The sequence below is a fragment of the Hemicordylus capensis genome, chromosome 2, assembly GCF_027244095.1.
Source record: "Hemicordylus capensis ecotype Gifberg chromosome 2, rHemCap1.1.pri, whole genome shotgun sequence".
Lineage (NCBI taxonomy): Eukaryota > Metazoa > Chordata > Lepidosauria > Squamata > Cordylidae > Hemicordylus > Hemicordylus capensis.
Genome location: NC_069658.1, coordinates 263,333,492 through 263,354,238, shown reverse-complemented (window position 1 = coordinate 263,354,238; position 20,747 = coordinate 263,333,492). Strand labels below are relative to the sequence as shown.

Sequence of the window (20,747 nt, the reverse complement as noted above, 5' to 3'; positions counted from 1 at the left end):
GAGGCCATTTGAACATGCACGGTGGCCATTTTGTTTTTGGCAGCCATTTGTTTTTTAAAAAATTAATTTTACAAAAAGGCGCCCCCCTTCAAGTGGCGCCCAGGGCACGTGCCCTGCCTGCCTTGATGAATGGTGAGTTGTAATTAAAATTCCTGGTATCAAGTTGGGCAGAGAATTGGAGGCGGAAGAATAACTGAACGCCTAAGCGGCTTCACACAACATATCCTACAGGAGTATGCACTACCCATGACCTCCAGTTCCTCTCATAAGTACTTATAGGTTTGTGTTGTGTGAACCCACCCTATCCATAGTTTTGAGCAGTTCTGAAATATGAGTGAAGAGCTCTGATTCATGCTTTCATTTAATATTAGAGTGAGAGGGCAGCCACCCTCACAAAAGACACAGCCACTCTAAGTACACTCTTAAGTATTCCTGTTGTGAATACGACTTGCTGCCCTTATAGCAGATTTCATTGCAGTCTCAATCCACGCATGAGGATGGGTTGTGTGTTCCCCTGCAAAGTAGATCCTCCCTTCATTTTCAGACAAAGCCTTGAAAAAATAGTGGAACTGGTATGGGGTGGGTACAAAGCAAAGTCCCCCATAGAAAACTTGTCTCGGGCCCATTTCTGTATCACATGCCTAGTGCAAACAGATTTGAGATACTCTTTGGACAAATTGTGGATTTCTGATAGGTCACCCATCACCACATCAATACATTTTTCCTCACTGAGAGGAACAAAGAAGTCTGCCTCATCTCTTGTGGTATAAGAAGCTAGGAGTACTCCAAGCCCACTGGCAAAGTCCTGGTTTGGGTAGTAGATAACTCGAGACGGGCGATCTGTGATTGACCTCCCACCTCGAATCCCCTCTTTCTCCCAGAATCTGTCTGTGCAAGCCAAAGCAATTTTAGTCGAGCTTGCGTAGTGATAAGCATGCAAAGCATGAGCCTTCACAGAGGAAAGGGGTGGCTGGAATCGGATGAGTCGTGTGGCTTTTGTGGTGGCCATGACAAGGACATAGTCAGCGGTCTGACATGACAAGAAAGACCCTTTTGCCAGGCTTGCGGAAAAACACCCTCACTTTCTTTCCTTAACGAACGATCTACGGTGCAGTTCAGACAGACTGTCCCAGGCATTTCGTGGTAGAAGTTGTTGGGGAGCTGGTCAAATCCACCTGTGATTTCCTCAAAGCTGAAGAAGTCAAGAGGGAAGGAGCAGAAAAGGATCAGCACACTGAACATCACACTCCTAAGAACATAAGAACAGCCCGGCTGGATCAGGCCCAAGGCCCATCTAGTCCAGTATCCTGTTTCACACAGTGGCTCACCACCAGCTGCCTCTGGGAAGCTCACAGGCAGGAGTTGAGGGCATGCCCTCTCTCCTGCTGTTACTCCCCTGCAACTGGTACTCAGAGGCATCCTGTCTTTGAGGCTGGAGGTGGTCTGTGTGCCTGGATTGCTCTGGGAGCAATTTGAGCAAAACATGCTATTGCAACACTGATGTTTCCTGATTTATTGCAAAAACATCATTAAGAACAATACTATTATTATTCAGAACAGCACACTTGCCATATTTCCCTTCAGTTATGAAATGTGATGATGCAAATGGCTTCTCCGCATGTGCCGAGTCACTCTAATGGTCTCAGCGTCTGCACAGAGGCCTGAACTGGGCCGCAGTGGGCCCGGGCTGTAATTTGGGAAGCTGGCAGAGGTTTGGAGGAACCCCGATGCCACCTCAGATTTCTCCGCCCCCTCTGCCATCCCTGCTGCCCCTAGAGACTTAATTTTAAAGGTAAAGAATACCTTTTCTCTCCCCACCCCATTTACTGTAGGGAATGCCCTTTACTTGCAACGGGGAATACTCAAAGGATTCCCCTTTGCAAGTACACTTCCTAAGCAGGCCCACAAGCCGGTTCAGTCCGATTCAATGGTTCAGCCTGAATAGTCAGAAATGGTACCCTGCACATCCCTACTGTATATGTTCCCTAAATGTCAATTCATAGAACTGGTTCAAACACACACGTTCCGTTGATTGATGACTGCAGACAATACAGACAGAACTGCCCTACTACCTGAGAAACTATGTTTGCCAATGGTGTAAGTCAATATTCCCTCTAACAGAGATTCCCAGATGTTGTTGACTACAACTCTCATCATACCCAGCTGCAAAGCCCTTTGGCTAGGGATAATGGGAATTGTAATCAACAATATCTGGAAATCCCTGTTTCAGGGAATACTGGTGTCAGCTGCAAGCACAAGTGACCAAAACCCAAGTGATGTGTGTGCATGTGTGAACAAGATTTGAAAGTTATAGGATTCTGGTTTAAATACAGAACTGCACCACCACATCAACATGGGTCTCCAGCCTCCCAAAGATATGTTAACATGTCAAATCCACTATTTCAAGAACTGCCATGTTGACTAGGTCAGACCAAGGGTTCATCTAGCCCAACACACTGGTGGAAATAGTCATCTTCTGTTGCTCATTCCCGCCATTTAGCAACGAGAGTTACAATCAGTGTTCCCTCTAACAGGGATTCCCAGATGTTGTTCACTACAACTCCCAACATTCCCAGCTGCAATGGCCTTTGGCTGGGGATTATGGGAGATGTAGTCAATAACAGCTGTGAATCCCTGTTAGAGGGAACACTGGTTACAATATACCTCTAGTTGGAGGTCTGTTGCCTCTGACAGCTATCCTCTGCTGTTGGTAGATGACCCACTGGCCACTGGCTTTCTAAAATGTCCAGTGTTAGCTGGTTTAAGGGCTAATAAGGTGATACTCTTCTGAGGGCCCTGGACCCTAGCCAGCTGCCATCTGATGTGGAGCCCTGACATCGCACCTGCCTGCACCTAATAAAAACCAATTTTTTTACTCCATATCAGTGAAGTCTTCGCACCTTACCTGTCATTTTAAAAGGTCACATATGACTCAACAGAGCCAAGAAAGGAAGTATAAAATGCAGCTTCTCGATTCGAGAGATCACTAATCATATCAACTGCTCCTCTGCTTAGATTTCCTTCTTTAATTAGGTATTCCTGGTTGGAGAAAATGGATATGGGTAGAGAAAGTTGGATATTTCCTTTTTGTTTTTGAACTGCATTGTATTGTTTTCCATACAACATCACTATTACTGGCACCATCTGATATTTTATTTTTTGTTTTATACTGGACTGATGCTTTTCTCTCTTGCAGATGATGTCCCTGAATCTGGTATGGAAAATACTGAGCGGGTGGGGGTGGGGAGAGCAGTGATGTGACTGACACCTCTGCTTCAGTGCCTCAGGCTTGCAGTTGCTCTAACCATGCTCCAATTGGTTAATCTCCCTTCCAGTCACAGTGCTTGGGAGAACAGACGTAGAATTGTGTACTACAAGGCATCCAAGACAAAGCTCCACCGTTCTGCAAGCTACTTTTTAGAGGAGCACTGGGAAGATAACTCCTTGCCGAGGGAAGGTTGCAACTGAATACTGTTAGTCTCATCTGAATGTACATGTTCAAAGCACACAAGTGAAAAGGGGATGGGGAGGTGTGCTTGCTTCTCTGAAACCTTGGCATTTCTGCATGAAATGGGAGTAGTATATCAAGACCTTATAACGGTCCACCATCAACTCTAAGAGAGGCCTAACATGGCTACCATTGTGTCTGATTCAGAAGTTCCATCATTTCCTAGGGGCCATTATGTCCTAAGGCAGTGTCTCCCAACCTTTTTCATTCTGAGGCACACATAGATTATAAAAAATAATAGGGACACACTCTAAGAACATAACAGCCCTGCTGGATCAGGCCAAAGGCCTATTTAGTCCAGCATCCTGTTTCACACAGTGGCCCACCAGATGCCTGTGAGAAACCCACACTCCACACCCCAACACAAACAGAATATTTTTATTGTGACAGCAAAGCCACCACACAATTTCTATTTATTTATTTTTGCTTTCTTCCTCTGTTATGTGTGATATGATGAAGCTCCTAGCCATCCCTCATGTGTCTCCTGGTGCATAAGTTTAAACTCCCCACTTCTGGAGCTGACACAGAGCGAGTCCACATGATACACTGGCGAGTGTCCTGTGGCAGACTAGTGTACCATGGCACATCTGTTGAGAAACACTGTCCTAAGACAAAGAGCAAGTTAGTTCAGATGAAACTCCAACTGAAACTCCAGCTCCACAAAGCATTTAGGGCTATAGGTGAAACTAGGGGGGCAGCCAGGGCATGTGCCCTAGGCACCACTTGGGGGGCCCCCAGTGCCATGCTGCCCCCACTCTCTCCCCAATTCACAATTTAAAAAATAAATTCAATTTTTTTTAACCTGTAGCCCCTTTGGGGGGCTTCCTAAAGGCCATGGGGGGGTCTTCAAAGGTTCACCCTCCCCTTGCCGGCCTCTTAGAACACTGCCGCAGCCCATCCCGGTCTGATTTCAGGCCTGTTTAGGCCTACAAAGATCAGTGTGGTGGCCATTTTGGAGGTTACCGCACATGCTCAAAAGGCCTCTGTGAGGCCTGGCAAGGCCTACAACCTTGCAGGGACCATTTAAGAATGTGTGGTAGCCATTTAAAAAAAAGCTCAAATGCTCAAATGGCCTCTGCGAGGTCCTAGAATGTGTGGTGGCCATTAAAAAAAAAAAAAGTTCAAATGCTCAAATGGCCTCTGCGAGGCCCTAGTCTAGTTTCCCCCCTGATTTAGGTAGTCAGAAGAATGCAATGGACCTGAGCATTTAAAAAACAGATATAGATGGCACAAAACTAAGTGGACCAAAAATTCCTTAAAAAGATAATGTTGGTTTAATAACTTGTAAGCTGGCAAAACTGAAGGGTGTGTGTGTGGGGTGGGGAGGCAAGGAATAAAATGGAAATATTCACTCGCATGCTGTTTAATTCTCTATACAGAGCTCTATCTTTATCTGCATATTTGTCAAGCAATCTGATTATAAGGTTTGTGGGGTGTCAAACTTGGAAAGTGCCTGCCTTTAACTTGTGTGCCTTAACTTTAACTTTAAAAAAAAAAAAAAAAAGACTGCTGTAAGACTTCACACGCAGAAATGTTGCATTTGCAATGTATTGCCATCCCTGTGTTGTGCAGTCTCACCATACTGATAAATGGCTTGTCTTTTGAAATAAGTGGTTAATGTGCTGCAAATTATTCCCTCCAATTTAGCTGAGTTGTACTCGAGTTTTTATTGCCTGTGCATCTCAAGTAGATTTGCTCAAGTTTCCTTGCCTTCTAAAAAAGTTATATTTTTGTTTGGTTTTCGGCCTTAAATAAAATTATTGATTGATTGATTGATTGAATGATTGATTGAAGACCTTATAAAGGTCCACCATCAACTCTAAGAGAGGTCTACAATGCCTACAGTTGTGTCTGATTCAGAAGTTCCATCATTTCCTAGAGGCCATTATATCCTAAGGCAGTGTCTCCCAACCTTTTTCATTCTGAGGCACACTTAGATTATAAAATATAATTGGGACACATTCTAAGAACATAAGAAAAGCCCTGCTGGATCAGGCCAAAGGCCTATCTAGTCCAGCATCCTGTTTCACACAGTGGTCCACTAGATGCCTCTGAGAAACACACACTCCCCACCCCAGCACAAACAGAATATTTTTATTGTGACAGCAAAGCCACCACACAGTTTCTATTTATTTTTGCTTTTTTCCTCAGTTATGTGTGATGTGATAAAGCTTCTAGCCATCCCTCATGTCTCTCCTGGTGCATAAGTTTAAACTCCCCACTTCTAGAGCTGATGCAGAGCAAGTCAGCATGGCACACTGGCCAGTGTCCTGTGGCAGACTAGTGTGCCATGGCACATCTGTTGAGAAACACTGTCCTAATGATGTGTTTAGAAAACCAAAGCAACTCCATTTTGCCTAGAAAACCTCATTCTAACTTGAAGTAACCCAAGCCCAAGCTCAGGGACATGATTTGCAACACTGCCTTTCACGATTAACGTCATTATCTCTCTCTAGCTAAAATGTACCAATAAAACTGCTAACACTGAGCTTCACAGGCTAAGAAAAATAGGATCTAACCAAATAAGGGGTAATCACCTGATGGACAAAGGAATCAAGTTTCGCATGCGCATTTGAAAGGGTTAGATCACCAGTTTGTTATGTGTATTGAACTGCGAGCCTCAGACTCCATTTTGTTGATTGTATAAAAGAGACGTACAGCTGTAACCAATTTGTATTCAACTGAGAGCAACAAACCTGTTGAATACCTTGCTAACTGCAGAGCAATAAAGCCTCTAAATGATTCCCACTGAGTCTGTTTTGATTGACTAAGAGGCAGCCAGAAACGAGCTGAATTCACATCACTAAGACAAACAGCAAGTTGGTTCAGATGATCCTCCAACTGGTTCCCACCAGGTATGTAGGGCAGGGCCATAGGAGCACGGTTTCTCTCCCCACGCCCAACTCCATGCTGTTGCCTCATCACTCCATGCATGGTTTTAAAGCATCACTGCTATGTAAAACGCATGGAGAACCTTTCTTGCTGAAATGTGACTGAGAAAGCTTTTAAACAGTATTATGCAAAGAAACTCCACTGAATGAACTGAAGAAATATAAAGGAGAACTAGCTATATTTTATTTTAAAGACAAGCAAAGATTTATCTTACCTTAGTGGAAAAGGAGTAATATTTCTCTTTCAAACATGTGCAGTTGGTTGTCTGTATATGAACCATAAAATACATAGTGGATAAGCACAGAAACAATATATAAAACCTTAAATGTTTACTCACCTATCAAAGTTAAAAATAACAATGTCTGTCATGGATGACGTAACAGTGATCATTACATTAATATAAGTATACTGAGGGAGCTACATAGATAATGACACAGATCCAAAGTGCTGTGTAGCTACTCCCACACACCCAAGAGAGTTTGTGGCTTCTGTTTCATGAACATCAGCCACTTCTTTTATCTTCCCCGACTCCCACCCCGTATGCCTCATGGCTTTTGACACTGATGAGGCTTGGGAGCAAGTTATCAGAGATTGCCTCAAAGAAGAGCTTTACATAACCTTAACATTTAGACTAGCCTTAAGCTATAGCCACCCAAGGAATATGCAATTCCCTCTTTGGGGAATGCAACACTCCATAAGTTTACATTAATTAGGGTATTGTGCTGTAGGGATGTGTGAGCAAAGTTGAGGTCAAACCGCCTTGCACTCAAACCAGCCCGGTTTGAGGGCTTGCCCTCGAGCCAGACCTGGCCTGGATCAAGTCGAGGTCCAGCCAACCCCCCTGGGCCGGTTTGAGTCTCTTTTAAAAGGTTTGCTTGCTGCCTCCAAGGGCTTCCTGGCCTCTGGGAATGCTGCTGTGACCACGGAGGTGTCTCCGGCTGTTTCCCCTGCCCCTGCCAGCCTCCCCCCATCTCTCAAAAAGCTGTAATGGCCTATTCCTGGTGGAGAACTGGAACAGCAAACTCACTGGGGCAGTAGACATGATCGCTCCTAAGTGTCCTCTCCGACCCGCTTCAAAATTGGCCCCGTGGTATACAGAAGAACTAAGGGGGCTGAAGCGGCAAGGTAGACGACTGGAGCGCAGGTGGAGAAAAACTCGGCTTGAATCTGACAGATTGCAACATAGAGCTCATCTGAAGATCTATGCTCAAGCAATACGTGTGGCAAAGAAGCAATTCTTTTCTGCCCGTATTGCATCCTCAAATTCACGTCCGGCGGAGTTATTCAGGGTTGTGAGAGGGCTAGTGTGTGCCCCTCCTCCTTTGAATCAGAATCTGGAACCATCTATTACCCGCTGTGAGGTGTTTAATGAATTCTTTGTGGAAAAAATCTCTCGTATTTGGGCCGACATAGATTCTGTCTCCACAATTACTTCAGTGTCTGATGTGGAGGTGTCCAGCGACTCCTCTTGTGCGATTAGGTTGGATCAGTTCCAGTTTGTGACTCCTGAGGATGTGGACAACCTGATTGGAATGGTGCGGCCCACCACCTGTCCTCTTGACCCTTGCCCGACATGGCTTATACTATCTGGCAGGAGGTTGTTGTAGAAGGCCTGGTAGAGATTATAAATGCTTCTCTGAGGGAAGGTAGGATGCCTCCTAGTCTTAAGGTGGCAATTATTAGACAGCTTCTGAAGAAGCCTACCTTGGATCCCTCAGAGCTGAGTAACTACAGGCCTGTCTCCAACCTTCCGTGGCTGGGCAAGGTAGCTGAGAGGGTGGTGGCCTCCCAGCTCTAGACAGTCTTGGAGGAAATGGATTATCTAGACCCATTTCAAACTGGCTTCTGGGCTGGCTATGGGGTGGAGACTGCCTTGGTTGGCCTGATGGATGATCTCCAACTGGGAATTGACAGAGGAAGTGTGACTCTGTTGGTCCTTTTGGACCTCTCAGCGGCTTTCGATACTATCGACCATAGTATCCTTCTGGAGCGTCTGAGGGGGTTGGGGGTGAGAGGTACTGCTCTGCAGTGGTTCCACTCCTACCTCTTGGGCAGATTCCAGATGGTGTCCCTTGGAGACTGTTGTTCTTTAAATTCTGAACTTTTGTATGGTGTCCCTCTGGTCTCCGTATTGTCTTCGATGTTGTTTAACATCTACATGAAACCGCTGGGAGAGATCATCAGGAGATTTGGTGCAGGGTGTTACCAGTATGCTGATGACACCCAAATCTATTTCTCTATGTCAGCATCACCGGGAGAGGGCATAACCTCCCTAAATGCCTGCCTGGAATCAGTAATGGGCTGGATGAGGGATAACAAACTGAGACTGAATCTAGATAAGACGGAGGTACTCATTGTGCGGGGTCAAAACTCTGGAGATGATTTTGATCTGCCTGTTCTGTATGGGGTCACACTTCCCCAGAAGGAACAGGTACGCAGTTTGGGGGTGCTTCTGGATCCGAGTCTCTCCCTGGTGTCCCAGGATGAGGCAGTGGCCAGAGGTGCCTTCTATCAGCTCTGGCTGATATGCCAGCTGCGTCCGTTTCTTGAGATAGATGACCTCAAAACAGTGGTACATCTGCTGGTAACCTCCAGACTGGATTACTGTAATGTGCTCTATGTGGGGCTGCCCTTGTACGTAGTCCGGAAACTACAGTTGGTTTGGAATGAGGCAGCCAGGCTGGTCCCTGGGTCATCTAGAAGAGACCATATTACTCCGGTATTGAAGGAGCTACACTGGCTGCTGATATGTTTCCGGGCAAAATACAAGGTATTAGTCATAACTTATAAAGCCCTAAACATCTTGGGCCCTGGGTATTTAAGAGAACGTCTTCTTCGTAATGAACCCCACCGCCCACTGAGATAATCAGGAGAGGTCCATCTGTATTTGCCACTGGCTCGTCTGGTGGCCACTCAGGGACAGGCCTTCTCCGCTGCTGCCCCGAGGCTTTGGAATGCACTCCCTAGTGAAATAAGAGCCTCCACATCTCTGACAGCTTTTAAAAGGTTCTTAAAAACACATTTGTTCACCCAGGCTTTTAACTGATACTGTTTTGATTGTTTTTAATGTTTTAGAGCATTTTTAAAAAGTTTAAATTGTTGTTTTAAATTTCTTGTTTTTGTTTTTAGCAAATGTTTTAATGCTGTTTTTATCTGTTGTGAACCACCCTGAGACATAAGTTTTGGGCGGTATAGAAATATGTAAAGTAAAATAAATAAATAAATAAATAAATAAATAAATTCCTTCATTAATCTTTATGTTTGAGAAGGAGAGAGCAAAATATCTCTAAAACATCCTGCAAAAAATGAACATGAATTTTCAGGTAAAAGGTAAAAAGGTCGTTATTTCTTTTTACTTGTAATTTTTTGAATCAAATGACTAGAGGAAGAAAAGCATGATTTTATCCTCCATATGCATGACACAGGGCCACTTCATACATCACAGATTTTTGACATAGAAAATGATTTCCACATGAGGCTGGTTCAGATGATACGTCCAAGTTGGCCCCACTCATTATGTGATTAGGTATGTGTACAAGCATGTCCCCCTTCTCCTCACTGCAAGTATGGAAGGAGGGGGTCATCCGAATTTCTCCCACATACACAATCCAACCACCTTATTGTGGAGCAGGGGGCATTTTGGTCTAACCAACTCCCCAGACACAGTGAGGGAAATGGGAAAGGCATTCTGGGAAATGGAGCACTTCTCCATGTCCCTAATCACACAGTGGGTGGGGTCAACACAGATGTATCATCCAAACAAGCCCACACTGAAATATAGGTATACTTTTCTGTGAGGATTAATGATAAATGAGCATGCTGATCAGGCAGCCACAATGGCAGCTTCCTGGTACGCATACCTTATCTAGTGTTTCCTCATAGAGTTTACCAGCAGATTTTCCCCTCTCCTGGGGGTTCACTTCATATCCAAAGATCTCAGAGTTTGCACTCACAGCTGCTACCCTTTGTCTTATATTTCTCACCAAATACCAGGCATTCTTATCAGTCTGGACAAATGGATTTAATGTGAGGTTGAATTTCTTAAGATATTCATGAATAATTCTAAAAAAAAACAAAGTGAAGGAGAAGGAAGAAAAGCACGTTTAAAATAGAAGGCAATATTACAGATCACTCATAATGCTGCTTGCTTCCACAAGGATACTAGTACCCTGCAAATCAGTAACCCTACTTTTGCAAATCCAAAGGTCTGAATAAATGTTTGAATATTATATTTCATTGTATTTATGTATTTGTATATATAAATAATTATAAAAATATAAATGTTGGGTTCCAGAATGAAGTGCATGAATCAAACTGCAGGGTAGATTAACACTGTCTATTTGGGTGTCTGTCTGCTTCTGCATGCTCAGCATGTGAATAAACAGATATTGCAAAAGGCACCGTAAGTCTGATTTCTCTCATTCAAAAGAAAATAAACCCTGAAGTGTCACTACTGGAACTTTTCAACACTCGGGAAGTGGGGAGTCTGCCATAACTCTTCACTATGGCAAATACACATCCCATGGTGGTAGGATTGGGTGGATAAGCCCACCCTGCAATAGGTTGAGTGGCAAACCACAAGTGAGAATGCACCCAATAATTGCTTAAACACTGCACAAAGCAGCATCTACCCTCTCCATACCCCATTCCCAACTTCAAATCTCATGCATGAAACCATCACAGAATGGGTTTTCTGAGTGATTCCATCAAGCTGTTCCCTTACCTATGGTGTTTGGGCAGGTGCATAGGTCCCAGATCCACATACCAATCTTTCTCACGGTAGGTTTTGATCCGACCTCCCACATGGTCACTGGCTTCCAGAATCCGAACCTAGACACAAGTATATTATTGGAACTGTTAAGGGATTTAGCAAAACACCAGCTCACATCAGGATTTGGATCACATCAGTTCCTATTATTGGACTGATGCAATACACAGGCCTAACTAGTATTAACATAGGGATAAACATATCACAGAAAGAGAGAGAGCGAGAGATTTGATATTTCCAGAATGTGTTCTGCAAGCATCCAGACAGTCAGGTAAGACTTTCAGAATTTACTATTCTAATTTTCCTGAGAAATGGTAACTTGCAAGGCTGAGGTGATGCATTTCTAATTTGGACCCAGATCCTTATCTGCCTCAGTAGGATGGCATTGTTAAGGAGGGCTGTGAATGGGGAGTATCATCTGGGTCAGAGATGTACGAAACTGCTTTCTACTCCACTCCCACCAGAAGTCCCAGATGAAATTCTCATAATCCCAGGGTTCATGAATAGTCTGCACAGACTCAAATGATATACTAATGCATATCAGTTGTCAAAAGCACAGCTGTACCACTAAATGGCAGTTTCAAAGTTTAAGGTGGATGTATATGCAGATGGTATGCCTGCATTGCTTTCAGACCTAACAAGATCTGTCCCTCTTCTGATGAAATTGATTGATGAATAGGAATCTTTGGTGGGATACAAAATTAATGAATCAAAATGCTAAATGCCCAGGTCTTGATTCTGCTCAGATGACTGACAGGCTGTTGGAAGGAAGTAATTTCTGCGCCACCAGACAGGTAGCTAAATTTTGTAGTGCAGCCCTCCGTTTGCAGAAGAGCTTAATATTGGGAAAATGGGCGATGGATTTAAGGCCAGAGCAACTTGTAGCTATAATGTGGCTAGCTGCAGGTGGGCACACAGATACTGGTATCACCTGTATATCAGCAGTAAATCTAATGACAATATTTCCCCAAGTTCCTGAATTGTTCAACCCCTCTCAGATTTAGGAGTCGAGAAGGCAACTGGTTGAGTTTTGATTTGTGTGTAATAGCCTCATAAGTATGAAATACTGCTGCCTCCTTTATCCCTAATTATTTTAGTAGTATTTTCAGTACCTTGATCTATGCTGAGGAGGACTTTTTAAATTTTTATTTGGTGTTATCGTTTGTAATAGAAGTTTGATTGTCTTCTCTTTTACATTTGTTTTAACCTCATGCTGGTCGCTGAGCGAAATAAAGAGACTGATTGATTGATGAATCAAAATCTGACATGCTTTAACTGGGTTCTATGCCTAAGAAAAGTCTAAAGACTATTCTTTAAATCTGTTCGGTGTTCATTCATAGAAAGATCCATTGAAATACTTAGTATTAGAATACCTAAGAAAGTATGATGAGTGGTCTCATTAAATTTAGACACACTCACAACCTTAATAAGATTAAACTTGATACTTTGCAACACTAGGATCTTTAAATGATGAGGCAAAATTAATACAAATTCAAAATCATTGCGAATCTAATGTAGTATTTAGATTGAGTTATTGTTTGCACTGCTTTTGCAGCACTGAAGGCACAAGAAACTTACTGAAGTTATGCAGGGCCGGGTCTGGGCCATGCCTGGATTGGAGAGCACTTGGGAACTCCATGAAGCTCCCTTGAGTTTCATGATGGAAGAAAGGTGAGATAGAAACTCGATAAAGAGGTTTTCAAAGACCTCTCGGTCCATTACCTGGTGTCCAGCATCTCTTAGCAATTTGGCAGCCGTGAGCCCACTTATGCCTGCCCCAACAATCACTATGAGTTGTGGCCTTGAAGTCCGCCCCAGCCCCTTTTGGGCAACATCCAACAGTTCCTCATAATCAGAATCCCTGAAACACTTCATCCATTCCTCCGGTTCGACAGCATGGTTTTTGGAGATCAAGGCAGTTGTAAGCAGCAGTAAAAATGGGAAAAGTACTAAGAGAAGAAAAGTCATGATTTAACAAGGATGATGAACATATGTTTGTGGCTGGTCAATATGAGTCAAACATTTTAGCAAGCACCTTTGGTTTTCAGGCTGCATACATTTATCTGGAAAGCTTTTTACTCTACTAAAATGAACACTTACTGTTTGACCGACCACCAGGGTGCACATTTTAATTGACTTTAAGAACTGTAAAGCAATTTGGCCAAACGTGTGTGTGTGTGTGTGTGTGTGTGTGTGTGTGTGTATAAAATGCATGCATTTAGATGTGTAAACCCCACATTTCCTTTTAAAAATAATAATACCCAGTAATGTCACATAATTGTTGGAGATCCAGCCCCAGATGCCATCGACCTTTTGCACTGATAATCTGAATGACCACTAGGGGCCTTGGGAGGAGAGAGAGGCAGGGTCTCCTTCTCTTTCCTGTTTATCTCTGCTTCTATGACCCCTCTGTTGATAGAATGTACTCAGGAACTTCCTGGGAGAGACTTTCCTCTATAGGTCTCTTTCTGACCACCATGTAGCTACCTGCTAGGGTATGGGTCTTAACCATCAGTCCATAATCATCAATTCAGAAACACTTGAAAATTGGCACCACTGTTTTCCTCACAAGAGAATTGCTTACTGCAATTTTCTTGCTAGAACTGGAATATTGCTATTTATTTTTAAATTTAATTTAATTTAATTTATATACTGCCTGACTCCAAAGGCTCTAGGTAGGTCAGAAAAACATTGACTGCAAAAAAGAAAAAGATTCCAAGTTTACCCAACTGGCGTCAAATATCTGGATGGTAATTATGACAAATAAGCTAACAGCCATAGTTCATACCTGTATGGTAGGATGCGGGCAATTCAGCTTTTGTTCCTGATTGGAAGGTATTTGTGTGGATTATTGGAAGAAGAAATGTCCTTGGGATGATGATAATATTATTGATGCTCTATGAAATGAATTACCCTTGCTAGCTACTTCTTTTAAAAGTTACTTTTTACATTCTACAAAATGGATGTGACTATGAAGTTATTTATTGTTATCATCAGCTCCCTTGGTCCATTTTATTTGTCAGCTTTGTCTTCTATTTGGTCCCCCCCCCCCCCGCCGATAAATGTACTAACTGTAAAATTGCTCATAAGTTGGCCTTGTGGTAGCAAGCATGACTTTTCTCCTTGCTAAGCAGAGTCTGTCCTGGTTGCCTTTGAATGGGAGACTCCATGTGTGAACACTGTAAGATATTCCCCTTAGCAGATGGAGCCGCTCTGGGAAGAGCATTTGCATGCAGAAGGTTCCAAGTTCTCTCCCTGACATCTCCAAGATAGGGCTGAGAGAGATCTACAACCTTGGAGAAGGCGCTGCCAGTCTGTGTAGACAATACTGAGCTAGATGGACAAATGGTCTGACTCTGTATCTGCCAGCTTCCTATGTTCCTAACCAAAGCAAATACATTGCTTTAATCCTTAAAATTCACTGCCCCCCTTAATCTGTTAGGAAGCTAATAATAATAAAGGAAATCTTGCAAATAACAACAGTGATTTAAAATGCAGTTAGTTAATAACAAGTTGCCATAAGAAAGAACACAATTGTAATGTGGTCACACCAACCTTCTGAAATTACTTGTATGAGGGAAATAAATCACTTACAGAACTGGTCCATGTTTTGATAGGCAGTACAAGGATACGGGAGAACTCTCTTCTTTTATAGGCAAAATGTGGCTGTCTCTGAACCAATCAGGGTGGTTCAGAATCTGAGGAAATTGGGTTTCTCCCTTTCCAGGAACCAACCTTTTACTAGGCAATACCCAGGCACACCTATCTGGGGTATGTGTGTGTGTGGTCACATGAAGTACAGAACAATAAAGTTTTCCGTAGTATGCTACGCAACTAAGATATATGTCAAACAAGATAGCATCTCCTGGACCATCAACTCATACAAGATATGTTTTTTTTTAAAAAAATACTGATAAAGAAAGACCTGAGGACCCAAAGCTGTTTTAAAATGATACCAAGAACCCCTCACCTTGTTCCCAACACCATTGCTAGAACTGGATTATTCCATAAGATTTTAAGGACCTCATACAAGGGGGGTGGAAAGATAATAAGTTCAGGTCAAATGCAGTCAAAGTTTGGCATTCCATAAGTAACAGGAAAGAAAATGTGCAACATAATTGTGTAACATTTCTACAGCAGCTTAAATGATACCTCCGGATTGAGTCAAATATCTGCATTAATAATACTTTATTTTATTTATTGTAATGAGAATGTCGCAACTCATCTTTCTGGTGTATGGCATTAAGGTGTGGCAGCCTTACTTCACCCAGCCTTATATAAAGCATAGATAAAGTGGGAGCCTCACCATAGAGTCTGGGTTGCGGCGGCCCAGATGAGAGCAAGTGGTGGGTCTTCTTGCTGTTGTTTAACAGAGGGTCATTTTGGAGGGCAGAGCAGCTACCTGAAGCAGAATTCAGGTATGCTTTGATGCAGCAGACTTTGGGGTAAATTTTAGGGGATGATAGTGTATAGAGCTATGGGCTTCCTCATGGATGCATGAGGGTGTCACCAGGACCTGCCATTCTTAGAGTCTCCCCCTGTTATCTATGGATTGAGCAATCTGAAAACTTGACTGTCATCCACATCATGCAAACCTCCAGGTCACTCAGGGTGGTGGCTTTGGTTAGAGACCATTCTTCAGGGCATTGGTTCATCAGTGTCTGCAGCACAGCATCCTTTTTCTTGCTTGGGACATACCTGGGTTACAAAAGAGGTAGCCAATCAAATCACTTTATTACCATCAACAAACAGCTTAATGCAGAACTAGCCGACCCCGCACAGAGCACCTGTGCACTCCTTGGGGCCGGCTGTCCCCCTCTTCCTTCCTGTCCCATCTCTCCTCTCTCCAGCCTCATGCTCTCTTGCCCTCCCCCCTTCCATTCCTCCCCCTCCCCCGCCACCTGGACAGAGCTGTGGCGGGTGGCCAAAAAGGATCCCTCCGGCCAAAAAGGATCCCTCCAGCCATTCCTGCTCCTGGGCGCGAACAGGAAAGCCCCGCTGCCCATTTCTCTCTCACCCCGGCCTCCAACGGGCACCAGGGCTGCGCCCCACCACCCGTTTCCCTCCCATCCCAGGCTGCAACAGGCATGGGGCTTTGCCCCACTGACCCTTCCCCACTCACCCCCTCTGGTGCCATCCAGGCCAGTGCCAGTCTGTCCCGCTGGCTCCCACACACCCGCCCGCTTCCCCCCCCCCACTGTGGTTTCTGGCCTGGCGGCTGGGTCCGCCATCACCTCCGTGCTGCTCCTGCCTCCCCCACAATGCAACCGCCCCAACGCAGCCGCCGCCTGCTGTCCCACCTGCCGCTCCCTGTGGACAGGCTGGGCTTTGCCGCCATCGCCTCTCCATTACCTGGGACGGCCAAGCCTGCCGTCCCCCCACCACCGCCCCACCGAGGCTGCCTCCTCAGGCCATTTTGCACCCGCTGCCACCTTCCCCCCCAAAAAAACTCTCGCTGATTGCCAAGAGCTCTTGTGATAGTTCCGCCTCCAAATTCTTCAGGACATGCATGCCAGCTAAGCGTATTAAATATATAGATACTATATTTTAAAAAGAATTATGTTATATAAACTAATAACTCATAAGATAAAATCATTAATATTTTATAAGTTGTAATTATTGATCAGGCATTCTGTCTTTTAAGTGCCTAGCTGTGCCCCTGGCGGTGACCAAAGCAGGGGGGGCAGGCAGGGGTGATCACCATCCTTACCTTTTAGCGCCAGGAGGTGGTGCTGAAAGAAAAATGATGCAATGCAGTGGCTGAATGGATAGTGCCTGCACTCGTGTCGGGGCAGCTATGCATTTAGCAACTATGCAGTTAGTTAGTTCTAGGGCTCTCAACATGTGTCGATAACGGGCTGGATGAGGGATAACAAACTGATGTTGAATTCAAGTAAGACGGAGGTACTGAATGTGGGGGGTTGGGACCCAAGAGATGGTTTAGATCTGCCTGTTCTGGATGGGGTACACTCCCCCTGAAATATCAGGTACGTAGCTTGGGAGTAGGGGGCACCAAGGTAATTTGGGTGCCCGGACCATCCAGCCTTGAGCCCCCCCCCATGTGAGCCCCCACAAACCTCCTTTGGGGGTCTCGCCCCACCAAGGCTCTGCTTAAAAAAAAAACCTCTTACCGTGGCCAAGGGGTGGCTGCCGGTGGGGGGGAGCAGAGCAATCTTTCTCTCTTCTCCCCCCTCTCCCGGTGGCGGTGGGGTGGGAGCAGGAGCGACACTGCACCCATCTTTTCAGGCCAGCATCTTTAAGCAACTGCGAGGCGCGCCTGCACATTTGATAGATCGTTGCAAGCCTGTGACGTGGGAGGCACTACTTTGCAATGGTTCCACTCCTACCTCATGTGCAGATTCCAGATGATGTTTCCTGGAGACTGTTGTTCTTCAAAATCTGAACTTTAGGAGGCCTCCATATTATTATTATTATTTATTACTTATTATTATTTACATTTTATGTCTCACTCTTCCTCCAAGGAGCCCAGAGCGGTGTACTAAATACTTCTGTTTCTCCTCACAACAACCCTGTGAAATAGGTTAGGCTGAAAGAGAAGTGACTGGCCCAGAGTCACCCAGCTAGTACCATGGCTGAATGGGGATTTGAACTCGGGTCTCCCCGGCCCTAGTCCAGCACTCTAGCCACTACACCACACTGGTCTCTGATGTCTCTGATGTTTAACATCCACGTGAAACCATGGGGAGAGATCATCAGAAGATTTGGTGCAGGGTGTTATCAGTATGCTGATGACACCCAAATCTATTTCTCCATGTCAACATCATTGGGAGAAGGCATAACCTCCCTAAATGTCTACCTGGAAGCAGTAATGCACTGGATGAGGGATAACAAACTGAGGCTGAATCCAGATAAGATAGAGGTACTTATTGTGTGGGGTTGGGACTAAGGAGACAATTTGGATCTGACAGTTCTGGATGGGGTCACGCTCCCCTGGAAGGAACAGGTACGCAGTCTAGGGGTGCTTCTGGATCCGAACCTCTCCCAGGTGTCCTAGGTTGAGGAGGTGGCCAGGGGTGCTTTCTATCTGCTTCAGCTGATACGCTAGCTGTTGGAAGTGAAGGACTATATGCTGTCTCTTGTCTCAATGACATAGGAGGACAGACTAGTGAGTCAGAGGGCTAGAGGGTCAAGACATTGGTCATCCCTTCTCTACTGCTCTGACACTATCCCTTTGACATGTAGATTGCTAATCTTAGGGAGTTCCTTCCTTCCAGCCACTTCCTTCCTCTCTCCCTCTCTTCTCTTCCCTTCCTTCTACCTTGCAACATGCAAGCTCCTCTCCCCTGCACCATGTGTGCAGAGATACAGAATCCATCTGCATCCAGCTAGATAGATAGATTAGAGATCCTAACTCCTCACTTTCCTATCCAGAATGGAGTTCTCTAATAAATACCATTTATATTGATTTGAAACTATGAACTGGCTCCAAGTTACTTTACTCTCAGCATGCATGCATGCCTAAACAAATTCTGTTGTGTTGTGCCTCTGTGCACTCTGCTATAATGAAAAAGGGTTTCTCCTACCAGAGAGAATTCCCAACACTAGCTGCATCTGTTTCTCGAGATTAACGACCCCAGAATGTTGGTACATATGCTGGTAACCTCTAGGCTGGACTACTGCAATGCACTCTATCTGGGGCTGCCTTTGTATGTAGTCTGAAAACAGCAGTTGGTACAGAATGCGGCAGACAGGTTGGTCTCTGGGACATCTAGGAGATACCATATTACTCCCATGTTGAAAGAACTACACTGACTGCTGAAGTTTCCAGGCAAAATACAAGGTTTGGTTATTACCTAAGCCCTAAACAGCATAGGCCCTGGGTATTTAAGAGAACGTCTTCTTCACCATGAGCCCCATCACCTGTTAAGATCATCTGGAGAAGTCCGTCTGCGGTTGCCGCCAGCTCATCTGCCAGCTACTTGAGGATGGACCTTCTCCATTGTTGCCCCTGAGCTTTGGAATGCACTCCCTGTTGAAATAAGAGCCTCCCCATCTCTGACAACTTTCTAAAAGGCACTGAAGACATATTTATTCACCCAGGGTTTTAATTAGATTTATAGTTTTAATACTTTTAATGTTGGGTTTTAACTGATTTTAATATTAAGGATTTTTATGTTTAAATGTTTTTAATTGTTTAACTGATATTAATGTTTAAATGGTTTTAATTGTAAACCACCCAGAGATGCAGGTTTGGGGCAGTATAGAAATATGTTAAATAAATAAAATAAATAATTTACTTCAGGTATTTGGTTTCTCAGAATTATATTTCAGAGCAACTGAAGGGGCTGCTGCTATCCTGGCTGGGAGGATTGCCTTTTAACAATCTATACTTGAGAAAGCCAACAACCTGGATGGCTTTAAGAGGGGTTTGGATAATTCATGGAGGAGAAGTCTATCAAGGACTACTAGTCGGAGGGCTATAGGCCACCTCCAGCCTCAGAGGCAGGACGCCTCTGAGTACCAGTTGCACGGAGTAACAGTAAGAGAGAGGGCACGCCTTCAACTCCTGCCTGTAGGCTTCCAGCGGCATCTGGTGGGCCACTGTGTGAAACAGGATGCTGGACTAGATGGGCCTTGGGCCTGATCCAGCAGGGCTGTTCTTATGTTCTTATGAGATTACTTTTGCAAACTTCCAACTAATGCCCTTTGCTGTTCTGAAGGTAGATTGACTAAGACACCTTATCACCTACGTTTCTGCCATTGTGGCTTGAAAGAAATAAAGGACCTTCATCACCACCTGTTTAAAGGCGGTTGACAGAGGATATTAGGGAAATAATCTTGTAGAACTGGGGGGGGGAATTGTGTCAGTTGGTCAATCTGTCAGAAGAGAGATCGTTTTCTTTTTAACAAAGATCTAGAAATACTAAGAAGAGTTGCAGATTTTCCCAAAAAGCTTTTTTCAAGGTAAAAGAAGCAGAGCCTACTGATCCAGACATTGCGGTCTTCTTGTTTGATGGCTATAGATTGTGTTTTCCAATTACTGAAAAAGAGCTTATGCTGAGATATAAATGTTAGAGGAAGGAATGTTAATTGTAGAAATAGATTTGGATATTCCAGAATCAGACTTTTCAACTGGAAAACTTTAGGTTTTTTTTCTTTTGCTTTTTAATACTTTGAGTCTTAACTTCTTAACTCCTTTTATATTGTGACTTCTCATTTCAAACCAAGTAAATTTCCAGTCTTCTCTTTATATTGTGAACCTTGTTTTAAATTTTGTAAACATACTTGTCATTTTATATTGTGATGACTTTGGTTTTAAGCAATAAAGAACCTGAACTTGAACTATGTAACTTTTAAATAGTTCCCTTCTTGTATTGGGTCAATCTTTTATTGGATGTTTCCATGGATGTGGAGACATACTGAGAGGTTTTATTTATTTATTTAGCAATATCAGTAATCTGTATTGTTGCTCAGGGACATGCTCTGAGATTCTGGAGATGCACTCTAAATTCTACCCCACCCTACCCACAAACCGTAAACCATGTAATTACAAACCCAACAAGGAAATCAATCCATTGTTTAATCAGTCCTGTTTATTTTTATGTTGCCTTTCCACAA

At 44.0% G+C, this 20,747-nt stretch overlaps 1 pseudogene; it reads right to left on the bottom strand.

Moving 5' to 3' along the window:
* Positions 1-422: 422 nt before the first annotated feature.
* On the bottom strand, positions 423-13,043 carry LOC128343974 (L-amino-acid oxidase-like; annotated as a pseudogene).
* Positions 13,044-20,747: the final 7,704 nt, after the last annotated feature.